This window comes from Brachionichthys hirsutus, chromosome 5 (assembly GCF_040956055.1).
Source record: "Brachionichthys hirsutus isolate HB-005 chromosome 5, CSIRO-AGI_Bhir_v1, whole genome shotgun sequence".
NCBI lineage: Eukaryota > Metazoa > Chordata > Actinopteri > Lophiiformes > Brachionichthyidae > Brachionichthys > Brachionichthys hirsutus.
In genome coordinates this window covers 4015587-4028583 of record NC_090901.1, presented here as the reverse complement: position 1 = coordinate 4028583, position 12997 = coordinate 4015587, and the positions used below count along the sequence as shown (strand labels likewise).

The window sequence follows — 12997 nt, the reverse complement described above, 5'->3', positions numbered from 1 at the left end:
TTTATGCCTGCTGATTAATCTCAGCAGTGGCCGGATATATTTCCTCCTTCATAATCAGCCATGAGGAGGGAATTAGAGCTGCGTTCATTAAAAATCAAACAATTTCATGATTCTCATCCTGGTGCTTCGCTCCTTCTTTGAGATTCCAAAAATGCATAGATACTTCAGAAAGAAAGAAGAAGAAAAAAGTGTGAATCTATTCTGGAGAAACGCTGTGTATGTTTATTACAGCTAACTTCATACTCGCAGTCAGGCGTCTGAGGCTGGATCTAGTGGGTAAATTGTTTTGCTGCCTCCATAGAGTGTCACATTTTGATCATTAGGCTGCATGGCTGATGTCATCAAAGTAAACACAGCGGTGTAAAAATGGCGAGGCAGATGTTGGAGTAACAGACGAGAAGATATTTGGAGTGCCTGCCTTTGGTTCCCAGCTATAATCTATCAGTATTAGTCCTGCATGCTGTCAGTTTTATATTCACTTTTAAAAGCCTCCTCGCAGAACACTCGTGCCGTCTCACAGAGAACGCTACCACTGCTTCAGGAAAGGAAAGGACCGGGCCTTTAAGGTTGAAACGTACTCTCTCCCCTCCGTTGCCAGCTTTACACGCGATTCCCACAGGCTCCCGCCGATTCGTCAGCTCCGGTGTTGATGGAGAGCAAACAGATATCCCATGTACTAAAACTTGCTAATGCCTTTTTAACCTGTTTACTGACAGAATTACCTTGTTGTGGCTCTGAGGCATACTGTCATAAAAAAGAAAAAGGAAGGCATCCCCTTATATTCAACTTTCAAACGGTTCACACTGGCGAATGCGGTTGAATGCGGCCAGTGAAGCAGAGGTTCTCCCTTATACTCTGTGGACAATAAGTGACATGGTGTGAATCTTTGCTGACCAGGACTGGATTATTAAATTGCCTCAGTGTCATTCTGAGATCTTTCCGTAAAAGGAATGCCGAGCAGAAGAGTCGAGGAGAAAGCCGACAGGCCGATCTCCGGGTGACTAAGTTTGGGAGTTCAAGTCAGGACAGACTTCAACAGCTGGCTCTGTGGGAGCTCTTGTGCAATTATCAACAGCAACAGCAAAGTGAAGAAAGGGGCCAAAACCTTATGTCATCCAATGGGAGAGCACCGTCGCCAATTTGCTGTCTGAAAATTATGATGAAGAATAAATGAAGTGGACCTTTCAATCAACCGGCAACCCCGTGCGGCTTTGTCAGCTGGCAATAAATCTGCTTTCGGGGGCTTAAATCTCCATGATAACATACGTTAGAAGGTATGTGGATGAGCAGCATCAATGAAATGACCAGAAACTGAAACCTTTACAAACTGGAAGTGCTTTCTGTTAACTCACTGCAGACTTTGGTGAATTCTCCGCTCCCATCTAGCAGGGCTGGTGGAGACGCTGCAGCTGAAAGCCATCTGCTGTGGAGGAAGAACTGGCCGCCTTAACAAGTAGGCAAACTGTCAAAGAGGATTAATGCTCTACCTTAAACCTGAGTTAATAATAAATGGGCTGTTTACTTGTTTAAGGGGGAGGCCATAGATAACAGAGCTCAAAACCCTTCCTTTTACTGCCTAAAAGATCAATTCTGGTTAAGTGGGGGCCTGCCTGCATTGTGGTCTTCAGTTCCCCAATCAGAGTAAAAAGATTTATGAGTTTTACTCTCTTTTATTAATTGGTTGGGTCAAATTTCAAGAATGTGCACGTCGCATTCTTCAAAAACGATTCCGGTTAACATCAGTGATCCTACAGGCTGGACTGGACTTTTTACAAAGGGTAAAGTACATGAAGACCCTTTTACTTATTTACTTTTTCCTTTGTATATGTGATTACAGACCAAATGGAAGATTTGATCACGGTAGATGATTTGCCTCTGACGGCCCGCACTGTCAAACCACTAAAGAAGGGCTTCACAGGAATGCTGAAGGCGGCTTCAGGATGGGTGACGTGCATCACCTTCATAGCTGCTGATGCATGCAAGAAAATGTGAGAAAGCAACTCCTGAGAAGGAGTCAAAGAAACGCCTTCCCCCCCTCTCTCCTTCACTCCTAGAGGGCTGCATTAGCCCACGGAGGGGATTTAACTAATGAGCCTAGCTGCTCTCCACTGAGGGCATCCCAAGACAGCCTTTCTCCTACAATTGGTTCCAAAGGGTTTAATCGCGCTGGTCGCTGCAGAGCTCCACTCTGTCCAGGAGATGATACGGTAATAAAATAGATGTACCGGAGTGGTAACTTCACATTATTTGCTCTCATGATGAATCTGAGGTCATGCTGGTAAATCCATACATTTGACAACTGAACAAGTTTTACACCTTTTGTATCCTTTCTAACCACATGAAGGAGTCACTTTCTCTTTTAGGTAAATTATAGCTACTACTTATATTAAGTAAGACAGAAATATTGGCACAGTGGTGCAGTAGTTGGCGCTGTCACCTCACAGTAAGAAGGTACCGGGTTCGAATCCTATCTGTGCGGAGTTTGTCTGTCCTCCCCGTGTCCGCATAAGTTTTCTCCGGGTTCTCCGGTTTCCTCCCGCCTCCAAAAACATGCAATTTACGTGAAGCGAATCACTCCAAATTGTCCGTAGTTTGTGTGTGTGTGTGTGTGAATGGTTGTCTGTCTCCGTGTGGCCCCATGATGCGGTGGAGACACGTCCGACGTGCACCCAGCCTCTCGCCCGTATAGGAAGCTGGGCAAAGCGGAAAGGTGGCAAGAAAATGGATGGATGGAGGAAACCTCGACAAAGTGCACAAAGAAAAGAGAAAGTGAAGTTAATAGTTGCCTATAATAATTACAACGCTCATTGCCAGATCAGAATTTTCCTTGAAGCAAAAGTCCTTTTTTACCATGTGTGGTCACTTCCTCACGCCACCACTGCTGAACAGCAATGCAGCACACACACACACACACACAGATTCATGAACGCCGACTTCATTGTTTTATTGTTGTTGGATGATTACTGCCGTGCTACACAAATATTAAAGCTTCAATCATATATTTTTAGCCACTTGTGGCAGCACAGCAAGACACTAGTATTTAACCGATAATTTGATCATGTCATTGTGGCAAACATTTATATATACAGTTGATGTGGAACATTGATTCAGTGTCACGTCTCTGTTGAGACTACGAAATCCACGAAATCCACCATTCACCTCCTTTTTTTGTCTCAACTCACTTATGGAAAATATCGAGGCCAGTCCCAGTTTCTGTGCCTCTTTCATTTACTGTTGGGCAGGTACTAGTTTATGAGAGTCCGGGTGACCCCCCCCCCCCCCCGCCCCCCTTTTTTGTGCTGAAAACAGCTGCATGCTGCAGCTGGAAATTAATTTGTCTCGATCATTGAGTAAAGCTGCGAGCTGTGAAGCCAAAGCAGTTAGTCAATAAAATGTGGCTAAAATGTGGCATGCAGCTGAAGTCTGGAGAAGATGTTCTGTTATTTCATAACTACTACAACTCCATTCACTTTATAAGTCATGGTTGGACGTAGCTTCCTTTGATCCCATTTTGTAGTCTTTGGAACTGTGAAGAATCAAACCTGGCAACAAATCCATGCAATTTGACTCAGAGATCTACGAGACATGCGAGACACTACACCCATGTTCTGCAGAATACCAGAGTTGCCAGCCATTAGGAGTCTTTTGTTGTGCTTAATCATCTGCAGATCTGGAGTTGGAAAATGACTCAGCATGGCCATTTTCCTGCACCGACATCAGTATTGACTTAAGTAATTTTAAAGCTACTTGATGAGTAATTGTTTCAATATTATACTAAGCAAAAGAACACACTACAAAAAAAAACAACCCTTTCCAGGTGTGCGTTTGTCATATTGATTTGACGTAAAGCAAAAATGGCAATTGGCAGATAATAGACAAAGTAGCGCGAGATTATCGTCAGCATCGCATTCGTGCTGACAAACAGCAAGCCTGTGAAATGATGCTGTGAGAGAAATGCTGGAAAGCTATCGCGTGTGAATACAGTGGACTATTCTCAGTGGCTCGGGTGGGTGGGTGGGGGGGGTTGATTCCTACAGAGATCTCAGGAAATACAAAATGAAGATGATCTTTGGGCGCAAACAGCATGACGATGACGTCAAAACAAGAGACTGTTAAACAATGTCCATATGCTCCTGGAAATGTAGAATAACACCAAGCGTTCATGATTCTTGATAGAATACGGAAGATATTTTAATCCGAGTATCCATCTTTGGCAAACCTCCATCCACTCACAAGGATCTGTTTCACTTCTTGTGTCCGATGGGCAAACAAACCCCACTATAATCCTGACTGTGGCGTGTGTATGTGTGTGTGGGGGGGGGGGGGGATTGGATTCTCTTGACTGTCCCTGTAACACGAACAGCTGACAAAGGGCTTATCAGAGGGGATTAAACTGCTGCTTTTCAAGGTGTTTTTGAAGCATCAAAACTGTAATTTTGGGCACTCCACCAAAGAGAATAGGTGTGGCACGAAGCAAATCTCTTACAAAATTCCCCCCCCCCGTGATAGTGAAGCCTTTAGACAAGCCCATGTGACAACATGCCTAGCAGCAAGCAAGGTAAGCACTTAGTATGAGTATGGGGCAAATGAAACCTGACACCCACCCTGATTACTCAGAGCATACAAAGCCCGTGAATATATTACCCCGAGGAAACGGGATGGAAGTCGTCTGAATGTGAGGGCCGACGTGAATTGATCCTCAGCATCTCCATTATCACTGACTTAACTCAATGTGGGCGCGTCCCAGAGCAAAGACGTCGATTCAATAGCCGACACTTTGTTTTCATGGCAACCAACACTAAATAAACTCTGACTCATTCTTCGCAAGCTCGACTCCACGGCTGAGAATGTAGCTCAGAAAAGCGAGCCAAAGCGTTTTAGGCTATCTCCACAGCAAACTGTAGGAACAATTAGAATAAACCCTTCCCGAAAAAAAACGGTTCTCGACAAAGCCAGCAGCAAAGGAGCCTCGCCTCACTCTTTGTCAGCCCCCCCCCCCCCCCCAATAGGTATCCAAGGGGACGCTCATTTGCCACGCTGAAACAACGCCGTGAATATCACCCTCAAATGCTATTTCTTCGAGGTCTTTGTGGCAGTATAAATCATTAAGACAGATACTCCTCCGAGATGCTTTGGTGGTCGTACCCCTCTCCTGCCAGAACGCGTTTGATTTCATTGGTGCTACGCTCGGTCTTTGACGAAGCACAGAGCAAGCCAGGTGATGTTAAATTTAACATCTTGTTGAGATCATTTGCATTATTATTTCCAGCTAATTTACACAACCATGGCAGGGGCTGTAAAAATGAGTGTTTTGGGGGGGGCAATTGGCCAGGGAATGAACAGCAGATTAAACCAAACATAATGTGTCATTTGAGTCGTTTACAATTCAAAGATTGATGAACAGAATTCAGTCCAATGCCGACGCTTGTAGGTGAGCCTTCCATCTGCAGCAGTGCAGCGATGTGCTATATGGAGGATGCCCATTGTGAGGGACCCATTGTTCTACCACTAATCCTGGCTCAGCTTCTCAACCAACCAGCACTGGAGGCTTAAATGCAGCAGCCCTTTTAATTCTCCATTTTGTGCTGCTGTTGTTGTGCTCTTATAAATAATACCAACAGTCTCAAGGAACAGGCCCGCAATTGAATATGAACCATGTCTGTAGCAATGCATTTTGACTTGCAAATTAAGTTTGGTTCTTTTTTTTCCTTCTCGATGGGCCTCTTGTCGTTAGCCAGGAGATGTGCAGTGGGAGAGATACGACTCTGGTGTCGAAGAGCACATCAAAGACAGGGGGGGTGAGGGGGGGGGGGCTATGAGAGGTCTGCTTTACCTTTGAACATAGAATAGGATTGGAGGCTGCGCCATGCCGCTCTCTGCAGGCAAGGCTCAGGCTGATCAGAGGCAGCCCAGCGCAGCAGTGGGCACAAACACTCGTACCATAGTCGGTTTCAAAGCAACCCTCTACCCACCACTGATAGCCGGCACACAGAGCGAAGGCCTCCGTCTCCACCGAGGGAAAGCGAGACTGCAGTGTCGTAAGGAGCAAAGTAACTGATTCAACAGCGTCTTGAAGAGTTCCTCCTAAATGCTGCATTTCCCACTACACCAAGCCAGCGTGAGGAGCAAAGATAAGTGAACACAGCTTCTCAGTGGGGAGGTTCAGATCAGCGTCCGCAACGTTATGCAGGAAAAACAAATCAAGCGCACACCTTTGTGTTTGCAACGGGAATCGGACAACAGGGATACAATGAATTCATCAACTCCCCTGACCTTTTCCCACTAACCGATTCAATTAAAATGAGATTGCTTTGTTTTTTTTAAATAATTCGTTCCCCCTTGTTCTGAAAAAAAAAAACATTAATTACATGAATTGTAGTTCACAGTCTCTCAGTTAATTGTTCAGCACCGGAGCATTTAACAGGGCCGCAGCTGAAGCCTAAGAGATGAAATAAACGGCTTTTCCACTGTCACTGGACTGTAAAACGCAGATGGGACCAACAACACAGGCTGCTTACTCGGCAAAGAAAGAACCATCTTTACAAAAACGTAAAAACGTTTAATTATTCATCTAAAAAACTCCTCTTGGTTAGCTTCCCTCGCTTGACCCGAGCATGATGTCGCCGGCAGATAAATAATCTCTCATTGTGCTTTGTACAACATTAAAAGTCAGCAAACGCTCCTTCTCTTAGAATCCTGAATGGTACTGACCTGGGCTTGTTTCTAGAAAAACACCGAGCATGATGGTGGGGGGGGGAGGAACTGATCCCCCCCACACACACTGCCACCCCTGGAGTGTGGAGTCTGAAAATTTGAGGTTAAAATGAAGCAATGAGGCTACCTGAGGCCGGGAAATTATTATTTCTTCTTGCATTCTTGTTGAACAGTGAGCCAGCAAGTTACAATTGTAAACAACACGGCATGCCAAGGTCTGTTTGCAATAATATCTAACCTTTCTTGAAGGAAAAAAAAAAAAGTGTGCTTCACTGGATGTTTGCAGATCTTGTTTTCCTAGTGTCCTACTACATTTGCATGAGGACGCCAGAATGGGAGAATCTCACGCCGACCAGCGAGCAGCTACAGGACGTCAGACAGAAAGCTGTTGGAGGCCATCTGGTCGTCTTATTGTAACACATTCAATGTTTTTGGAGTAATTATGCTATTTTCAATGAACAGACAGACACAATGTGGATATTTCTTTGGGAAACGGATCATTTTATAAAAGATAATGTGTTGTGTAAAAGCACAATATATAGCATTTAAGGCTAAATTTGCATATTGCTAAGCTCCTGCCTCCTCCTCGTTACCTGGTTGAGGAAAACCCCCGCTGATGCTGGCGTCACTTCTTAGCAATGTGATTGGCTAAACATCCTGTAACCAATTATCTCATAAACATGCACGTGGGCAGGAAAGTGTTTATGAGCGTTAATGGTTATCAGGTTAAGCAGAAGAAAGACATGAGTTGGCGGTTTGCTTGCTTTGTAATCTCAACCCCCATATCTTTATAACAAATTTAGCGTCGACTCCACAGCTTAATGCAAAAAGAATGATATTCCGGCAGTAGCCCTCCAATTAAACAGATAATTATGCAAATGTAGCCTTTACTAAGTCAGTGAGTGGGCAGCATCCGCCGGCGCTTTCTACGGGGCAAAGGCTACCACCGCACTCACGCAGAAGATCTATACACTGACTTCCCCTTTAATTATTGTAAACAGAACAATTACAAGCTAAAGTCAGGGACTAAAGAGAGAAAAAGAACTTGCCACCTGCGCATGAATAACATTTGTAGTAAAGGCGCCCCCCAACCTGCAATGGCTGTTTTCCTGAGCTGATGAGGCGCATTTCTCTCTTTAATGTGCGTTATTGCTCGTGTCAGTTCATCAAAAGGAAACCACTTGTCACGACTCAAATAAATGAGGGGAAAACAAAGACGGATTGTAAAGTGACAAAAGTGCTGCAGCAGTTTGAGAATGAAAGCAGTCTCATTAGTATTGGGCGTATCGCCTTTTTAAAAGACGCCTGCCAGATTGAGCAGTTCTAGAGGCGTACCGAGCCATTCAAGAGGCACACCACAACAAAATGCTAATGAAAGACACAAAGCACTGTGCTGACAGTATTTCGATACGGGGATTGTTAACAGTCGGCGGAGAGAGAGAGAGCGAGAGAGAGAGAGAGGGCTGGATGCCTGAGTGCTCTAATCCCTTCTGCCGCTCTATGAACCGGTTTGGTTGGAGGTTGGGTGTTGGGGGTGGGGAGGGATGGGTTAAAGCCCCCAGGAAGTTCAATATCTGTATCTGCTTGACCACATCTCAGCTCCCTCAATAAGGAGCACTATCTCTGTGGCAAGGGGAGGCAGCATGGCTCAAAAGAGCGTAGGATTATGCCAGACTCTCCAGGCGGACCTCCCAGCACTTCACTGAAACATTCATAAGGTTGCCAGCATGGAGGCACAAAGACAGAGGCCAAGGTCTGATCCATAGGCAGAGCCCCCTGCCTGGACCAGACCGCCGGCTGCTCCATAACCACGGTGAGTGTGACAAGTCCTCTCATATAGCCCATCAGCAACCTGCTGCGGGACTCTGCTGGGCTCTCTGCAGGTACTGGCCACTAACCAAGTCTCCACTGGGAGGGTCTGGTAGCCATGCTGAGGTGCACTTTAAGCTGAGAGGACTCACACTCCAGAGCCTGAGGTTGGGGCTTTCCTGTGCTGCGCGTGCGTTTGTTCCGTAGTGACAAACAGAGGGTTGCTTGTGCCTGTGGAAAAGACATTGGCGGAGCTGACATGTTTAGATTGGAGAGCAGTCAGGCCTGTCTACATAATCGCAGTGAGGCGACAAAGGGCTGCTCCAGAGCTAATACTGACAGAGGAAATAGCACTGACTGCAAAGTGCAGGGTGTTTTCCTTCTGTCGCTAGGTGTGCATGGATACTGGTAAAGTGAGAGAAAGGTCAAACCCTTACAGTAACTTGGCAGTAGAAATTATTGTTACTGTACACAAACCAAACTTTTGTTCCCAGCTCTGTTCCTCCGCTACGAATTTCATTTCCATCTACTTGCGATCACGTCAGATCATTTGCAGTGCGCCAAGTTATTGCCTGCAGTTTCCAAAGTTTTACCTGAGCACGTTGAACGGATGTGGCTGATCTAACGATCACAGCAACATAGTTTTGCATCTGTGCACCAGCATCCGCTCTGAAGTCTAACATGGGGCCCGTTCTCTTTTATTCAGGGGTTTAATCCATCCGTTCATGGTGAAACTCTATAGAATAGCAAGCAATAAAAAAAGAAAACAGGTTCAATGACTGTGTAGAATGCATCTGATGGATCTTAAATTTGTGTTCAGCAAATAGTTTTGTGTTTACATAAAGAGAAAATACAGACAAAAACAATCATCATATTCATTCATAAAATAATCATTAATTGGTAACACAGTGACGATACTCTTTAAGCAGTTAATAACTAGGTTATTTTTTCAGTTTGTGCGTCTACTGGACTCGTTTTCATGAACCCAGTCGTTTATTATTGGAGTGGATCTGACAGGGACAGATTATTTTTGGTTTTAGGTAACAGCACGATAGGACATTTGGCCTCGATGGAATAAATGTCTGAAAGTTGGGATGAGGATGATGATGGCAGAACTTTGTTCAAACTTCAAATGGAAAGCAGACTTAATGGAGGAACTGTGATTTCACACCGATACCATCTCAAAAGCACGTTCTTTCTGCGCCCTAGCTGTGGCTATAGAAATATCACGGAAATAATTTCAACCGTGTTTTCTTTCCTCTTGAAATGCTCACATTTGAAACAAGCAATAAGTTGTTGCTTGACAACATCATGAAAAGATGTTTTTGGGCTACAAATCAAATGTATGTAACATATGTGCAATATTTAAATTTCAGAACACATAAAAATACACGGTTGTGGCACAGACGAGACAGTTCCCCATGTCCGGAGACCTCGTGAAGGCCGTGGGTTTGATTCCCACTCACAGTCCTTTGTTGCATGTCATCCCCCCCCAGCCTTTCTCTCTATTTCCTGTCACAATCGCTAAAGCTCTCCTATCCAATGAAGGGTGAAAATGCGCAGCTGCGACAAGGGAACAACCATATTTTGATATAATTCTAATACTCCATAGTATCTATGTAATTTGTTGTTTAAAAAAACAAACATATTTTCCCAACATTTTTCTAATAAATAATCATAATAATTTCATCTGCTGAAATATTTAATAGGTAATGCATGCAGTGCATTTCTGTAACACAAGCAAAGTTTAACTATGAACTCAGAACAGAGCAAACAACACGCTAAAGTACAAGAAAAATAAACCACATCCCATACCTTGCCATTACCGCTCTGCATGACAATCACAGCAATACAGACATAAAGCTGGGCTGTGTTAATGTGAGCACTACGTATCCGCAGGCAATCTGCAGAGAGACACCAATTACACAGAGTTTTAAAGTGTCTAATTGAGGCCCTTCAGTCTGAATATGTTATTGCAAGTTCTGATTCAAGGATGGAGGCAGCACGCTCAGTCGCAGCCTGCTGCTTGCTCTTCAAGGGATGTATGGTGTTATTGAGATGATGCTCCGCCTTCGGTTAAACGTCCTCCTCGTGAACCAGCATGCCACGGGGCGATAATCCTTATTTTGTTGCACTTATTTATTACAATGCTAGCAGTAAATGTTTCACTTAACTACAGGCCCCTTACCGATTGATGTGAGAGCAACCCTCTAAAGGAAGTGGCAAGATCACACCGGATCAAAAAATAATAATTATGCCGTTTTTTTTTTTTTTACTTTTGTAATTACAAAAGTTATGCTCAGACTTGTTATTACTTTTGAGAAAAAGCGCGGGATGCTGGTTTGGTATGTCTTGATATTTATCGTCATCACCCATTATCCTGATATTGTATTTAAACTATTGATAACGTGTGTGTGAAGAACTCGCACAGATAGAAAGCTGAAATCATACTCCTCTAAATTGGAGCTCCGATGAACTCGGTTGGCCTTTAATTCTACTTTGACTGCAGTGCAGATGCAAAGCTTTGTCCACAGACCCGAGTACGGGTCATATTGACTTCCAGTCTCAAACTCCAAAAACAGCCACCAGACTCTCATTAGGAACCCCATGTTGAAGAGCATGAATAATGCAGCGCACTCAGAACACTGTCCAGCGTCTGTACATTCACCAGTGTGTTTGATCTCGTCAAGTTTAGCTCACATTTCTGCATTTATTCTGCGGCGTTTAGCTGAGCAAGTTCCCCCGAATGCACACAAGAGTGTCGCAGGCAGGCACTGGTATTTGATGGGTATAAATATGGGAACGTTTGAAGATTAACCCAGAAGACTAATGGTGCTATAACACTTGCAACGGGTAGCTCAGCTAATGAGAATCCAGCCCTGGTCTTTGGCATCATAAACATTTTACCAAATGCATTCCAAAGCCCCCCTGGAAAGGCATCTGGAGAGTTCTTCCCTTATGTACTGTACTTCATCTCATTACTAGAAGGAGTCAAAACATCGGCAGGAACTCTGAAGCTCTGAGCTCATCTGCGAGTCCGGAGGCACGGAGGTGAGAGTGGGCATATTTAAAAATATAAAAAGAGAAACTCAAAATAGTCCTACCAGTCCACCCACTGTGGTGATGTAAAATGCCAAATACACTGCGTATACACAGGCAACAAGTGCTATAAAACGGAAATGTCTGAATACAGCAGAGTTGGTTAGAAAGAAAAAAGAAAAAACAAAGGTTACACATATTTTAACAAATCATTTATTTGCTTTGCCTAATAGTTTCACACCTAGGAGGGTCGATAAAAAAGGGAAATGAGATCATCTGTGTTCAAGGACACACGTACCCTCCCCGCTACTGGAAAAACTCATTTTGCACTGACTTGGGTGGACCTTCCCCACGATCAGAATGTCAGCAGACTGAAATGTTCAAAATGGAAGAAATCAATTATAGGTAGTACACCTTTGGGGCCTCGACAAAGCATGTGTGAAATTTCACTGAATTCTGTCCAGCCTGTTTTGAAGAGCTGTGGACAAGCCAAGCAAAAAGCCAAAACATAATTTTAGAGACACACCTTCCTGCAAAGCGAGATCACTATACTTGGAAATGTGCTTCTCATCTTTAGCCAAAAGTGTCATTCCCAGGGCGTCAAATAGAAATGCTCACGTCCCTCTGTATATCTTACAGACACATAAAATTATTTTTTTTAGCATCATATGAGACGTAATAGGTTTTAAACTGACATCAATGTAAACTAGAAAAGCACTCGGAGAGCACAAACCTCCACCAAGCAGCTCTTTCCCCTCGTAATTGGATTTACACCGTCCACATGGTGATCTGGATCAAAGGTTATAAATTGTTCTTGGTATCTTTAGACATCAACCATGAAAAGTAAAAGTGAATCAGAGTTGATGTGTATTTTTAACTGATTTTTAAATCCATAAATAGGGATTTTATGTTAAAATTTCATATTTCTTCCTGACCTCATTCTAGATCAGATCCAGAAGACATTTTGCATAATAGTGCACATCGGACTTTATAACTGTGATTTTTGGTGAGTGATTTGAATGCATATTTTACAAGATATGATTATTTATTTATTTTAAAAAGTCGCCACGAGTCAGAGGACCACATCCTTCACAAACTCAAGTGAGATAAAAGACCTTTTACTGAACGTAACCATGTAGTTTTTGTGCCTAAACATAGCTAAAGTTTATCTTCTGTAAATGCACGAGACCCCAGTGGGCATGACAAGCAGCCCGAGCATTTCACAACTTGGGATGAGAGCATGTTGGCTGGTAGGATGACATCAAACAACAGACAACGGCCTCCATACTCGGACTCCACGGCTCAATAAAACAATGTTGGCCTGAAACAGAATACGATGTCAAATATTTAAGGATAAACAATTAAGCATAATTTCTCAGAGAGACTGCTCTAATTCCAGTGACACATAGACCTTGGATAAATTTAGGAACTGATG

At 43.7% G+C, this 12997-nt stretch overlaps 1 protein-coding gene and 1 long non-coding RNA gene across 2 annotated transcripts in view; one reads left to right on the top strand and one right to left on the bottom strand.

Moving 5' to 3' along the window:
* Window positions 1–12997, bottom strand: part of roraa (RAR-related orphan receptor A, paralog a) — a 183775-nt gene that overhangs the window by 149669 nt on the left and 21109 nt on the right. The window lies entirely within an intron of this gene.
* LOC137894436 (uncharacterized) lies at window positions 1131–2126 on the top strand. The gene is made up of 3 exons (XR_011105485.1): window positions 1131–1274; window positions 1358–1453; window positions 1838–2126. It is a non-coding gene; the product is annotated as an uncharacterized lncRNA (long non-coding RNA).